The following is a 16,406-nucleotide window of genomic DNA, read 5'->3' as shown; positions in this document are numbered from 1 at the left end:
AACATCATCAAAATTTGATTACGTAAGAAATTTCACTGTCTCATTCTCTTTCTTTTTGTTGACTGATTCACTAACTGCCTTGAAAGAGGACATTGGACATTAATATCTAAAGAGCATTAAACAAGAAAGCTTTATGGGTCCAATGGTAGAACTTCATTTGCACCTGCACAATTCTGTCCACTGTATCACCACTGTGCTGTTGTTATCTCTAGTCTGTTTTTATGTGAGCAATGTATGGCTAGCTGAGCACAAAGCTTGACTGCACCAGTAACTGCATCAGCCACAGGCTGAGTGGTGAAGTCAAGGACATGAAATAACTGCTTCAGCCTCATTTTAAGTGACAACTGCAAAAAAATTGGGTAAGTGTTGTCACCAAATATTAGCAATTATATTTGAGCTTTAATAAAGCTACAATACAGTTCACAGAACAGCTGCACATATTTTATGTTTTGTTGTAGTTAGGTGTAATGTAAAATGACTGAATATCACCTGTCAGACTCATTATAGTTGATTATTCCATAATTGTCTTGTCCTAAGCATGTCTGCACAATTTGAGGTGGTGTGAAGGTATAGAATAAATACAACTTCCATTCGTCCATCTCTATATAACATCCACACAGAGACATTGCAAGGGAACAAGGCCATGATCTCAGCACACAAGCAATCCAATCTAAATGAATTATTTTCCTATGCATTGTGAACAGTTTTAGACAAAAGACTGAGATGTACTCAGTTGCAGGTCTCCAGAAATTTAGAGGTGTAGCTCAGAACCAATACATTTAAGTAGGCATGATTTTGACTCCAATAACATCAAAGGAAAAGCTGCTGTTGACCTCAGCTGAAGCAGGTACAGGACATGTCTATATTAAATACATGTCCAATTTTTCCAACATGCATTTGTCAAAGTTTTCTACTTCTAACTCATAATGTTGTACAATTTTATATGTGGCAAATTTCATCTAGTAAGATTTCAACTTAGTGATAACATAGGTAAAAGCACAAATGTCCTTTCTGGAAATGCAGGTCAACACAGAGATTTTTCTTTGGATGCAAAGTTCATTGTTTTAAAAAGATAAGACTTCATTAGATATTAAACACAGAAAGGAAAAAGAGAAAGATCAAAAGTTAGATTCCAATACCCAGTTTTTCCTCTATTCACACTGTAGGTAAGTACTCAAGGCGTAATTCCTTTTATTTTATTTTTTCTGCTTCTATCTAAAAAAGAATTTAATTCTTCCATCAAAATGCAACTGATGAACTAGAAGGCCTCACACTCTAAATACTGCATACACTAATAATAGTAAAGTTTTGTTTCAGTACTGTATTATGGAAAGATGAAAATGATTTTCTGCATGTGGTGGTGTAGCAGAAATGCTGAGTCATGGCTTGAACCAGTGATTGAGCACCTGGGGGAAAGGCAGGGCCAACCCAGCGGAGCTCAGGTGTATACAATGCACCTAAATGACCAGAAGGGGGGCAGCCAGGATCCACCCCTTTCCAGACTTCATGTAAGGGTTGGCAATGGAAGTAAGATTCTCTTGTTTGAGTTCGCTGTGTACCTGAGGCCTTTTGAAGGTAAGTGTTTTCATTCCTTTCTTCCTGTGTCTAAGGTTGCATTTGAGTAAATCTTCAATTCCTGTTGCTTAGAACCTTTCTGCGGTGTTTTTGTTGCAGTGCTTTCTATTATGTTTCATATGGATTCTTATTAGATGGTGAACATTCATAATTGTGGATGTGCAGAGTTTGCTTATGTTGTAAACGCTGCTTAAATTGCCTTGTCTGCTCAGCCTTTTGCTTTATTAAAAGGTCTGGATGAGCATGTTTTCTTCAAAATGATTTTCTTCAGTTTAAACGTGTGGGCTTTATTTCAGCTGCTTTATGTCAACCCGAAAATGAAACTACTAGCTTTTATGTTTCTGTCCGTGAGCAGAGGAACCAGCTATTTTACAAGTCAATATCTGTATGAACTTCTCAAGTTTCTCAAATGCATGAGAAATTAGATAGTGACAACTTGTGAGCACGTTCAAAGAATGGATTTAACTTATGTACAAGAGTGAAGGGGAGCAGTGGAAAGAAACTAAAAGCTGAAGCTTGGCAAGAGAAGTGGACTTAGTACAAATATCCTCTGAGAACATGAGCAAGGCAAATGGAAAACCAGAGGAAAGCAGTAGTGAAAATTGCGTGAGACATGAGCTTTATGGGTGAATAAGAAAGGTTGAGTTAGTGATTATAACTTTCCCTGTTCTGTATTTGTAGGCTGCCCTTGCAAGTTCCTTAGTTCAGCTGTACAGAAAAATATCAATGAGTGGGCATTTCCAGAAGCTGCTCTGACAGTTTCTAGCCCTGGTTGTTCTTTTTCTGTGAGGTTGTGAGTGGTTTTTGTTCGAGCCATGAGAGATACTTAAGTTTTCAAAGCTCTGCTAAGTAAACATATATAGCTGGTAGCAGCATTTGTAAATTAAAGATTACTCTAATCTTCAGTGACAGATTTATGAAATATTGTTTTGATTTTACGGCATGAAGCAGAATTTAACTGAGTTTATTTTGAAGACAAAAGCAATTTAAAAAAAAACAACCCATAGATTGCTTTGGCCAACAAAGGGTATAAATTATCCTTAACTAATTTCTGTCAGTAGAGTATGTTGAGCTATTTAGATAAAGCATGCTTTTTGACATTTATCACAGAACGGTACCTTCTTACAGACTGTTAGTCAGAGAACGGGGACATGGGATGAATCACTGAGGAGCTGGTAATCTTTTGCTGACATAAATGATATTGGTTATGGATGAAGAAATTAAATCACTTTTTCCCCCCCTCAAGTATGGTACTGTAATCAAACAAAGTGCATTCAAATTCTAATGGTAAAAATTCTGTAAACACATAAAAATGTATCTGAATGTGGCAGATGCTGTTACTAAATATATATTTACTAGGATACAGAAAAAAATGCTTCTGAGGTAGCAGCAAGAAAGCTGTTGCCTAAATTAAGTGCTTAGCAATGCATCTTGCCCCAAATTCTTCAGAAATAAACAGTTTTAAAACCCACAATATCAGCATAATGTTATTTAATGTTTATATACTTAGGGTATGTTGCAATTTCCTCAATATATTTTTCTTTTTCTTTCTTATGCAGATAGTATTGTCCTAAAGTTTGATTGCATGAATTAATATAGTGAGTAAAGTATGTATTATCAACTAATACACAGCTCTGGCAAGCATCAGTAGTATATAGTGCTGTGTGTATGCCAAGAAATCTGTGAGTGAACCTGTCCTGGAGTTGTTTACTGTGGGCTTTCCATGAACCCTCACATTTCACACCCCACTAGTGGGACTGCCTGCTGGGAACGTGCTCCTTGCCCTCACTGCAGGAGAGAATCTGTTTGCAGATTCATCCCCCTCACCCTCAGATCATCTGGAACAGCTTTCTGGAACAGGTGCATGCCATCAGCATCCTATAGGGCCTATCTGTATCTGTCCAAATGTTCTGGCAGGAGACAATAGCCAGTGCTGATTCCCTGCTGTTTGGGCTGAGGAAGGAAAACTGATGTGGTTAGCAATCTTTTAACAAGCTGTTAGCAAACTGATTTTTTCTTTTTTCTTTTTTTTCTTTATTAAATGTAATCATTAAGCATATTCTTTCACATAAACTGCATTCTTTTAGGTTTGAAATGGAAAAAGAAGTAAAAACTTGTTAAGCTATGTGTTCTGTTGAGATCGCTTTCAATAGACGTCTGTGCAAATTGCCAGACATGAGAGGGGCAAGTAGGTGCTGTTTATGAGCCTTACCTTACTTCTTCTTGTGGAGATGAATAGATAAATAAAGATGATCTGCAAGTGAGAAAAGAAAATAGTCAGATTTCCAAAGCCTAGATAGTTCTCTAAAATAAATCCAAATCCATATTTTTCTTACAATGGGAGCTGGACTGCAGAACCCACTAAGCTCTAATTTTCAGCTTTCCTATTTTGAAAGCACAGATTGGGTATGCTGCTTGCTCTACAGTTAGAAGATCATTTCCGTAGTTTCATTCAAGAGCACCCTCTTAATTTTCCAGCAGCTTATGCCAAAATCTTTTGCTTTCTAATTGAACAGCTTTTCTTTATTTTTACCATGAGTTTTTTGAGAACTGCTATGCACTTTGGTTGCTGCTGTAGAGCTTTCTTGATATGAAGGGCTCTGTTCTTTATAATGAGAATGTATCTGAGTATGTACTCCTCTGTCTCTGCACCTGCCATTACACATCCACTGCCTAAAGTAAATTTAGCCTAGGGTGCCATTAATGCCTGTGAGTATGGGGGAGATAGGGGTGTCAGGATTGTGGGCACTAGCACTGGACATTAAATCACTTTTTGTTCCATTTTGTTGCCTTAATTCTCTTCTTTGCTTTGTCACTGGGACAGATGCTTTCTGCCTGGAGGTTGAACAAGGTATAGGTAAGAGGCATATCAGAAGTTGTCCCTGTAGAATGCCCTCCAAACCCTTTATCTAAGTCCTGGCAGGATTTGTAATGTGAATGGAAAGTTATAGATTACCACATTTTCTAGAGAGTATAATCTAGTAATCTTCATATTACTAACAAAAAATACCAACAATAACCTTAACACAGTGCTTCAGGACAACCCATCTGGGGCTGATCTGGGCCCATCTAATGCAGAGTTCACTGGGAACTTCAATCCTTTTATACCATAGACTATTCTCCTGCTAAATTTATTTCTTCATTCTAGAACTTTTATCTTTAGTGTCACTCTTTGCCCTTGATTTTTCCAGTTTTGCATACTGCATAAGAAAGCCATATTAATGCCATTAATATTCATGTTCATGTTTTATACCTGACAGAATTGAAGAAAACAGGCTACAGAGTTACTTGGTTAGCTCTGAGATTTCTTATTCTCCAGTCTCTAAGGATATGGAGAAAGTTGCTGTAATTACAGGATAAAAATTCCAGCAATACTACCAGACTTTCATGATTTCTTCAAGCAAAAGACTTCTTGAGATTGTTCCTGAACTTAAACAAAGATGATGTCTCACCATTCAATAAGGCTGAACTATTTTTGTGACAGAACTGGTTCCATTTCAATTAAACAAACCAACCAAAAATAAATGGAAACCACCAACCTTCTATACTGCTCTCATCTTTCTTTATTAGTGTACTCTTTTAAATCCCCCAAATGCTCCTGCATACTGTAAAAACTACTGAATTTTAGAAGCTCCTTATAAAGCGTAAATAAATCTGTATCCACTGCATAATGATATTTTATTATCAATTTGAGCAAAGTGTAAAATCTAATCTTGACAATCAAGCAGTTGTTGGGCTTCCTATCATAATGGCATCTGGTTCTTGGCAAGGGATTTAGTCATCATGGCGGTAAAAATGATAAAATTAAGGCTTAGCATATATGCCAAGAAACAGCCGTGCTAGTATATTGTTGCTTTTGTGCAAAAATATTTGTTCAGTGAATGCTATAATTACGTAAGCTCTATAAGCAATCTTTCCCTTTGTTCATAGGTTGGTATTTAACATATTTTTGTCATAATTGGTTCATGAACTCTAGTAAGAAGATTTTTCAAGAATCTGTTTCAGAGGATCTCCTAGGATTTGTGTGTAGGTTTTTGTTTTGTTTTTTTTTTTTTTTTCTTTTCTTTTGGCAGTACTTGATCTGGGAGGTCTTTGGCATTTCTCTTAGGAGTATGTGTGCAGAACTCTTCATCCACATGCAATGTATTTGCATGGTGGCAGTGCTGGAAGGACTGCATGCTGCTATTCTAGCTGCTGCTGGAAGGAGAGCTGAAGCATGAAAGTCTTTGAATGGGTTTGGCATCTTTTCCTTGTAGCCTCACACTCATAGGGTCTTGTCATGTTGTTTGTTCATCTTACACAATTTTAATGTGAGGTTTTAGATTTCAGACCTAGAATTCTAAGTAACAAACTTTCATAGAATTTACTGAATCAAAGTTCTTCCTAAAATTCCTTGCAACATAATGTTATGCTGAATTGCCTCCCAACTTCAATTCAGAACTCTCTAAAGATGAAGGCACCTATCTCTTGACCCTTAAATAGAAATGAAAACACCCTTGATGAGGTATTGTGGGTTGTGTCCCAACCTCATACAAATGTATAATTATAATAAATGAAAAGAAAAAGTCTACAGAATCTATACTTCAGTTTTGGGTTACAGCTGGTAAAATAGTGCAAATATTTTTGTCCCAAAAGGGGATATGTTTTTTCAAAGTTAAACCAAACAATTTCATGTTGACCATTCCTATACTAAATGGCTTATTTTTTTTCCTTTGGATGAAACTAAGTTTAAAAAGATACTGTCCTCAAGGAAGTGAAGTATTTCGTTCAGTTCACAATTATTGCTAAAGTATCACATCAAAAATCATTTTAGATAGGTAGCAAATCATAGCAGCAACCTACAATTGCACACAATCCTGAAAGTGGGCCATATTTACTTCTTGTGTCTCACTCTTCCTCAGGCTTTTTTAGGATGAAACTTGTGAGAACTTCTGCATAAAAATGAGGGAGCATTAGGACTGATCTTACTTTTCAATTGTCAAAAGTATTGTGTAACTCTTGCTATTTGATGCTCGCTTGTGATTGCCAGGAGGTGTGGGTTTTCTTGGTGGCAGAGGGGAAGCTGGGTATTGTTTTTCAGTGATGATCAACCTGTGTTACTCACTGTCATGAGAAACTGCTGATGCACAGCTTACCAAGTTTCAAGGAAGTAATTGCATATTTATGTGGCATTGAGGAACATTCACATTTGCATTAGGTAGGATATAAATAAACCTGTAGGGCTTGTCTTCCTCTAATTGTATGGCATTTAAACTTTATCAGTAGAAGTTAAGTAATATAACCCTCACTTTAGAAAGTATGAAATTCTTAACATAAGAAATAGTGTCTATTACAAGGAATAATCTGATCCATAGTATTCTTCTCAGCTATGTACCTATGCCCAGGAATATATTTATTAAAAATTTCCAAGTGACTGTGGCATAAACCATCACTGTAACTGATTACATGTGTTCTTGCAGAGCTCTCAATTGCAGAACACAAAATTATGTTACTTCATGCAACAAAACTGAGTTTCACATGGGAACAAGATTGGACTCCAAATCACGAGACTCTGCTTGAAGAATCTAACATCACTTGAAGAAGCTGTTACTTCTCTGCAAGAGGAATGAAGCAGCTCAGAGCTGAGTTCCCGGGCCTTCCCAACAGCTCAGTGATGAGGAGCAACTGTATAAAACAAGAAGAGTTCTGGGGAAACAGTAGCAGCTGTACTCATCATCTGGACAGATTGTATCCTTGACTTTGCCACAGGTTTCCTCTGGCACAAAACATATCACACATCACTAATATTTGGTTTCTTTTCCATCATTTTCAGGTGAGCAATCGTAACAGGCAGCTTCACATCAAACATTAGTTTTATGTGTTGTACATTTTTCTAAACAATGAAAAAATAGTGTTTTACCAATTATCTTCTGAAAAACAAGCATCACATCGAAAACATGGTGTGCAAAAACCATTTATGATGAATGATGGTCTGTTTTTAATTAGACAATTTTATAGCCTACAACATTCATCTATTTTTAGGATGCATTATCTTTTCTCTAACTGTGGCTTTTAATTTTAAAGAGATTAAAAGCAGTTAGATGTAAACTTTTCTGACTTCATTGTAGTTGGCTGTTATTTGGAAATATTTTTAAAATCAGTAAATGCAGATTCAGCCTCATTGAGTTGAGTATTTCTAGATTGTAAACCTAATCAACCAAATATTGTAGTGATAAGTCAGAACCCACTTTAATGTGAAAAGTTTTGTCATGATAGCAATGAAGTCTAAAAAAAAAAATAAAATAAAATTCATTTAGAAACTCATGCAAAATAATCCGTGCTGGTTTTGTATCTTTTCTAGGATTTTGTGGATTTACAGAAGAGTAATTAAACCAAATTACTGATGGTATTTGGTATATTCCAAGTTTGCAGGTGAAGCCTGTCATTGTGACTACTAGGTGCATTACAATTGAGATCTGATACATTTTTTACTTCTTTATTCCCTATCCATGTGGGCTTTGTCTGCTATACATCTCCAGGAACTTACTTCACACTTCTAAGAATGAACTGAAAATGAAAGATAAAGTTGAAAATATAGCTGCTTCATAAGAAAATATCAAATATGATTTCACTCTATTATATGTTCTTGTCTTCTAGATACATTCAAGATCCACTCAAATGTACAATGAGAATTATTTTCAGAGATTTAAATTTAATTCATTCTTGTGAAGACATACAGTAACTCTTCTGCTTTCAGATATCACCTGCCATTGTTAGATGGTCCTTACACTCTTGCTGTTCTTTTGGCTTTTCTTGCTATGCAAATATATTTTATTCTACTGAAATATCAATGTGTTTTTTAGAGCTTGAATATTATTCTGCCTAAAACCAACTATACTGTAGTCATGCACTATGCAACTAGTAGATGATAGATTATGACAGGTGGAGGCAGTATTTGCACAGCAGAGCCTAAATAGACTGTTTGTCTATAGCTTCAGGGCATATGAAGAAAGATTCACTTTTAAAGTAGTCTTTTAATGTAGATATAGCTCCAATGAAAACAAAAAAATTCCAAGTGCTATGAAACTATAAATATGTACAGAGGTTGCTCCAAAACTAATGCCTCCCATTTATTTCTGCATGCTCTACATACCTGCTGTGGTTTTCAATAACACTGTTTGATAGAGGAAAATTCTCAGCTACAAATTCCTATTGATCAACATAATCACCACTATTATCTCTGCATTTTTACCAGTGATGAACAAGAGCCTGTATGCTCTGCTTGTAAAAATCTCAACCAGAGGTTATAGACCATTGTCACTGCTTAAAGCACCATCCACCATCTCACTGTGCTCACATCTAGTGTTCGGTATCCAGAAACATTCAGCAAGCATTAATGAAAGTCAGTGAGATGCAATTGTATTCTACATGGAGGAATTCAATTCCACACCTTTACTTCATCTGCACACCCATGTCAGATTCCCTTCTGTCAGATTGCCCCTCTGCTGTCATCTGTCACACGGCAAAAAATGGAACAGAATATTGGCAGGAAGGTTCAGCTTCTGTGCCGTATTGCCAATGCTTGGCTCTGACATTTTGAGACAGCATAATAAAGTAGGAGGCATTACTTTTGGAAGCCTTTGGAAATCTTCATGGAGCTCCCCATTCTAATTGTTCCAATTTCTGCGTTACTGTAACGTAACCAAGACCAACCAATTTCACTTACCCACCTTAAAGTGGCTGAATAACTGGAGGTAAACAAAATATGAAGAAAGAAAATGGAACAGTAGAGAGTGTTTAATGTTTTTTTCCCTTAGAACTAAGCTCAGAAGGAGAACCTATCTCTGGATGCTAAGAAGAAACAGCTTTTGGGGTAGAGTTTTTCTCCACTGCCTTCTGGGCTTGCACAGGAGCCCTGAATGAGGTCTGCCTTCCCTTCTCTGTTCCAGCAGCATTTACTATCAGCAATTGTACCACACTATAGCTATGATATAGTAAGCAGTTTCAAAGCTTTCTGATGGCAGACACCACCCTGGAGGTTCTGGGGAAGATCAGAGCTGATGCTTGTGAGAACAATTAGACCTGCGTATTTTACAGATAAAAACATCCTTTATTGTCTCTTTTGGCTGGCACTAGATGTAGTTCAGTAGAAAAGGATCTTGAGTTCAGGCTGATATGTCCAAGACAATGGTATGCATCTGACTCTGGCAACCACTTTCTATGCTCTTGAGAATTTATGTTGTCAGCCATCTCCACCTTCAGTGGATATGTGATTCAGAGTAGTATCTGTGGCACTCAGTAATACAAATGCAAATAGAAAACTGCTGCAATTTGAAATAATGCTGGCTCAGAGATAGTTTGCTATGTCATTATACAGTTTGCTTAAAATAATTGAGTAAAATAATATCTCTCATGGTTGCATACAATTATTTTTGATTGCTTTCTTAAATGTGTTCATAAAATTTTATAGTGCCCTTTGTACAACACCTACCATTTTCCTGACCGGTTAATGAATGATTCTGAGTTACAGCACCTCCATCTTGTGGTAAACCTGAGAAATAAATCTTTCTTAATGCTATCTGCCCAAAAGTCCCTTTTAAAAAAATATGGTAATAAAGATTTGTCCAGGTTTTAACTTGGCTTCAGGTGCTCCAGGGTGTTTACATTAATGTGATTTCTCTCTGCCTCCATTTTGAAGCTGTCTGCTGAGACAGTCTTAGGCCAAGCTGAAACCCTTATCCTTCTGGGCTGGCAGCAGAAAGACTTCATCCTTCCCCAAAGAGTGAGGGAGGTTCTGTGCTTCTTAAGAAGCAATAGCCAGTGCTATCAATTAATAGCAGTGTTTAGGTACTGAGAATTTAAAAGGTGTATAAGTACCTGCTGCAGCAGAAGCTGTCAATTATCATAACTCTATTGCAATTATAAAGATGTTTTTCAAATGTTAAACATTAGGTTTTTTTTTCCATTTCTGCTGTTGACTAGGTATATGAATGCATCTGTATTTTTAGTTTGAAATAAAATTTTGTGATATAAAAACAATCTGAAAAGTGAAGCTCTTCCAAACTCTAGAAGAGGCCCTTCAAGAATGATAGTCTGAATACTTGGCAGCTGGGACCCATATACTAGGCTTTCTGGTTTTCTGTTGTTGAGATGCTGTTGCTATGAATGCGAACAGTGAAGTTTTTAGCAGAGGAGCCAGCTAATGCTAAGTATGAATTTGCCCCAATTTCTACCCTCATAACTTACTGAGATTCTGTGTATTCTGAATTGCTCAAAATGGCTTGCTACTCAAATGTGGTTTTGCAGGTGAAGAGGAGAGGGAATAGACTCCATTCATTGATCTCTTGGCTACAGTTGTGGTGGGGAAAAAGTACGCTGTTAGCCTTGGTTTGGTTCAGCTTTTTCTACTAGGACCTCCCTGCCCATTTTGGAGTTACAGTGTCCTTGCTGCAGAATGTTTATTATTGTCACCATTGAACTTCACATTACTCTTGTCACCTGGTTTCTCTGCTCCATCAAAGCCACTATGTATGTCAGCTCTATCCAGGATTTAAATACGTAGTACTTTATCTGGAACAAAAATTATAACCGTGCGCAGTTTAAGCATATACAAACTTCTGTAACAAGCTGTTCAATGTCCTTTCTCTGACAATGGTCAGCAGAGAAAATTAACACAAACCAAGCAAATTCTTACTTATTTATGTTCTCTTAGGAGCTACTAACTGTTAAACCTGTTGTGAAGACTCTTAACTTTGAATGTGTGTTTGGACTTTTCAATAGCAGGAAGGGAAGCCAGCTCATTTGTATTTCCCTGACAATCCTCCCATAGCAATAAAGTCACAATCCAGTGATGGATTATACAGAGCAACTGTTTGTTTATTTGATTTAAGCTTGCATCCTCACAATGTTTTTGTTATACTTAACTCATATTGGGAAGAATGTGAGAAACTGGGAAGAATAAATCCCTTCTCAGCTTGCAAGCCCTTCCTGCTTCTCTAGTACCAGTTTATTTCACCTTTGCTTTTAGAGCAAAGGTGTTGTATGATTTTCTGTTTTGCACTTCAGTGCTTTCTAGCACTAGCAGTTGACAGGGGTTTTTGGCTGTTGCTGAGCAATATGTTGGCATTTTTAGATAATCCTGCCCAAGAACTTCAAAATGTCTTCTGTGAGTGGCAGTAGGTAATTAACCATCATCGAGGATTTATGGTTTGAGTTATTTTTCTCAAATGTGGTATTCTGTGTTTATTGACATTGAGTTTCTTCTGTCACTTTACTGCCATGTTACCTACAAGATCATTCTGCAGTGCTATGCAGTCTGCCTGACTTTGGACTACTCTGAGTAATCTTGTATGGGGAATGTTATGCCATAATAAATCCTTTATTGGCAGCAACAAATTTGGCTGAATATCCCTTCCTTCAAAATCAAAGGCTTGAAAGATGCTATCCTTAAACATAGCCTCTTAACTATACCTGTATACCCCGTTCTCATTTTTGCAGTTCCTTTTGACTCTAGGGACCTGGGGATTTTAGAAAGCAAATTAAAGTGTTGGCATGGATTCTGTATTTCTGACAGCTAAGACTTTTCTTACCTGAATTCAGTACGGTTCCAACTACTGCTGCTGGCTTTGGGCTGCTCCTGCGTCAGCTCTCTTGACATGGCAGTGACTTCCAAAGCTACCCTGAAGGGCACAGACTTGTGGCTTGTGTAATGTGCATCCATATACCTGTGGCTGCTCCCACGTTCACAGGTGTTTGCTGCCCACTTCCCCTTCCACAGTTCTACGTTCTTTGTGTCACAGCACTGTTATGCTAAGTCCTGGTCAATTGAACTGACCTGAAATCCGAGCTGTGCTCCTGGAATTGACCCCCTAAAGAACCACCAGAGTATCTCAAGAAGGCTGGTAATATTTACTAAACATGAAGTGATGTGAGATTCAGAAAAAGAAGAATATTCCATGAGGAGCTTCAGATTCCTAGAATATTCCAAGATGCAAGAGTTTTCAAGGATTAACAATAGAAATCGATGATGCACTTGATGTATGTTTTGCTGTCAGTGGGCGTCATGCTGATGGTTTTTTATACATCTTTGTATTCAGGCTCTGAGAGAAATGGATTCAGTATTGCAGCTGGATCAGGATTTTCTGTCTTTCTAAAGTCACCACAGCACGATGACTCTTTGGACAGGGGCTCTTCTCAAGCACTTATTGATGTGAAAAGAAGATGAGAAGAAGTACATATTGTTTATTTTTGGAATTAATGTTTACAGGTTTGCAGAATGTATTGACACAGCTTTCAGAATACACTTCATTTTTATGCTGAAAACAAAAGGGAATCATTGTATGAACTTACTGTTTATTGCTGGATTGTCTACTAGCTACAGAGCTGCTTCCTTCTAGGACCTCCTGTTCTGTATATGGCACATGCACACATGTATATGTGGACAATCCTTAAATAAATAAAAGTTCAAAGCAAAGAAACGATGAAAAACTGTCTGTGTGGAATTAGACACAAAGACTTAATTTAGCCATTCATTTTATTTCAACAGGGTGTACAGAAAATAGAAAGTATGAACTATTGACCATAAAAGTTAATGGTGATACTGTGACGCATTCATTGTATGTTCAATAAGGACCATTTTGCATTAACACTTCAGATTAGCATTTAAAGGATGAAATATAAACTCCTAATATCTGTAGCTCATTTTATGTCTGTGTTAGTTTTGAAAATAATTTGATGAATGAAAATCATAATGAAGAAAACTGTGTATTTGCCTGTAAACACTGAGTGGACTCCAATTACCAGAGCCTAATTTCTGTCCATCCGCTTTTACTCATACACTAGGTGTGACAAAGCTCCGTCAGTGTTGAGACTTTCATAGTGAAATAAACAATATTTTCCTGTCCTATTTGCCCTCCTCTTAAAAATCAATTTCTCTAAAATCGATTTGTTGTATACACGAATCTTCACAGAGTTTTGCAGTATTTCAGCAGATCGTAACAATTTGTCAACAACAACAACCCAAAACAACATATATCTCATTTAAAACAAATAAATTGTTGCCCATCTGCATGAGTTTGACAAAATGTTTTTTTTCCCTTACTTTTTAACCTCAGGTTCAAATGCTTCCTACATTTTTAATTAAAAAATAAATAAATACCAATATCAGCATTTTAAGAATTACTTAATCTAACACTCTGCATCTAAATCGTTTGCTCTTACAGAAGTTAGATTTTACCATGGGGCATTAAAACGTAGCACACAATTTCATGTCTTGAATTAATTCATGCTTAAGCTTTGGGTTTGCATAAATTAAATATAGAAACCATACAACATCAAATCTTGTGAGTGTTAAATATCTGGAATTTATCTAAAGATCAATTAATGTTCTAACATTCCTATCTCCCCAAGAGAAGCATCAGGCGATCGGTCTGGAAAACTATTATCTGTTTCTACCCTTTAAGTCATATTTTGTATTTTAACTGTAGGTTTACATATGTATTTGTATCATACTTTGCTCTTTAAATCAGAAGATGTATGGGGAAGTGTACTGATGGGGATTTAGGGAGGAAAAGCAAAAAAATTGTTTACTCTTAATCATTTCTTAAACAATTTTTTTTCTCCAAAAAGGCAATGCTTTAGGTATTATTCAGTAGTCTTTGGCTCACTTTCCCCTTATAATTATATCTGTTTCCCATTTTAAAAGAATTCCTCATCCCAAGCCAGTCCATTATTTCTAGAATTTGTAGAAAGGTTAGTGAGTCTCTAGAGTTGTGATTACTTTTTCTAGCTGACATTTATTGATCTCATTACCTTCGTGCTCATATTTCAAAAACTTTTTTTTAACATTTTGTTACCATTTCAAAGATGACAGAAATGCTGCAGTGCTCACTGTATTAGAACTGTATATAATTAAAATTTGTACTCTGTGTTTCATCAGAACTTCACTGTCAAAACCTCAGCATGTGTTGTTTACAAATTAGATTGTTATAATTAGAACATAAAATGACTGCAAAAACAGAGGCTAAATTTAAATTTGAAACAAACATCTATTTTATTTCTGCACAGAAAGCAGTGACACTTTTGGCCATAAGCAAGTTGCTACAGTGACATACCTCGGATCAAATCAGATGAAATATACACTAATGCAGAAGCCTGTGAAAAAATTCAGCACACTTTAGGAGATACTGTGGAGGGCAGGAGCTGTGCAGTCCCATGCTAACCTTTTATTTGAGAGTGAATTTCACCTTTTTCTTTTGTTGCATATTTCCTTTTTCTGTTGTTAATTACTGGAATTTAAGTAATTAAAATGGCATTCACATTTTTTTCCTTAAGGTTTAAGTATGTTTTGCAAACATTTGTAACAAACAAAAGATACTGTAGGAGATGCCATCCAGAGAGACCTTCACAAACTTGAGGAGTGAGCCCGTGTAAACCTAGTGAGGTTCAGCAAAGTCAAATGTGTGGTGTTGGACTTGAGTTAGGGCAATCCCAAATATGTATTCAGACAGGAAGAAGAACTCCTTGAGAGTAGCCCGGCAGAGAAAGACTTAGGAGTCCCGGTAGATGAACAACTTGACATCTACGTGCACTTGCAGCCCAAAGGGCTAAGGGTATCCTGGGCTACATCAGTAAAGGGGTGACCAGCAGTGAGAGGGAGGTGATTGTCCCTCTCTACCTTGCCCTTAAGAAGCCCTACTTATAGTAGAGAGTCCAGGCCTGGGGCCCTTAGCACAAAGAAAGATGTGGAAGTGTTGGAACAAGCGCAGAGGAAGGCCATGATGATAGCTAGAGAGCTGGAGCACCTCTCCTATTAAGACAGGCTGAGGGAGCTGGGCTTTTTCAGTCTGGAAAACAGAAGGCTCCATGGAGACTTCCAAGAGATGTTGGAAGTAGATAATCTTTGAGACCCCTTCCAACCCATTCTATGACTCTATGATTCTGTGATTACTATGATTCTATAATACACTGAAAAAACTCAGAGTGCTTGTCTGCAGTAGAGGAAGTATGTTGGTGCTTGTCTTAAAAAGCACTACTATTTCATTATTATTTCATAGACAAATAATAATGGGAAGGGGTGTTTGTTCAGCAAACAGCTGAACTCCAAAGGATATCACCTGACAAATGCTGTTGTCGGTTTGAAATTTTTCCCATGTCTTTCATATCTTTCTTTATAAATCTTTTTAAAGGTTTTCTGCTGAAGTATTATCATGGGCAGATGATGAAATGTTGGCAACAGGATACATACAGAGCTAACAGGGTGATCTTTTTGTGGTGCATAATAAATACTTCCATGGAAACATGTAGATCTGAGATAGTACAGTGGTTTAATGGATGTGAATGTCTTGGACTTGAGTTCTATACTACTTTGCTGAAGACTGCAAAATTACCTCCCTCTCATTGTTTCCTAGCAAAAAATAAAATTGTCATTTCACTGGAGTGGGAAGAATGGAGAACAAGATGGACAGGAAATAAATCAGATGCTAACATTTTGAGCATATCTATCTATCTATCTATCTATCTATCTATCTATCTATCTATCTATCTATACATCATTCATGTGTCTGCACTAATATATAGACACCAGATACATATTTATGCATACATTAAAATATATCATCTATGTAATAGGCTTATGTGTGTATATATATAATGTACATAAAACAAATTGTATCCCTGGCATTTCAGCAGGTTTTACATTCAATTATTTATTTATTTATGTTCATTCTAAAGGGTTATTTTCTCCTAGCCAACCTTTATCTAGAAGGGCTCAGTGAGCTGCTATGCTAAGTGGCCTTCTCCATCAGAAACTGTAGTTACTTGCTGTTTCCTTATGACCCACATGCTTAAAGTTC

The 16,406-nt window shown here is 36.8% G+C and overlaps 1 long non-coding RNA gene across 1 annotated transcript; it reads left to right on the top strand.

Moving 5' to 3' along the window:
* The first annotated feature begins 545 nt into the window (after positions 1-545).
* Positions 546-11,136, top strand: LOC107309066 (uncharacterized). Its single transcript, XR_014943068.1, has 2 exons — positions 546-1,575; positions 7,035-11,136. It is a non-coding gene; the product is annotated as an uncharacterized LOC107309066 (long non-coding RNA).
* Positions 11,137-16,406: the final 5,270 nt, after the last annotated feature.

This window comes from Coturnix japonica, chromosome 2 (genome assembly GCF_054131305.1).
Source record: "Coturnix japonica strain WE chromosome 2, WE-NBRP24, whole genome shotgun sequence".
Classification (NCBI taxonomy): Eukaryota; Metazoa; Chordata; class Aves; order Galliformes; family Phasianidae; genus Coturnix; species Coturnix japonica.
The sequence above is the reverse complement of the archived record's forward strand: the minus strand, read 5'-3'. Positions and strand labels throughout refer to the sequence as shown.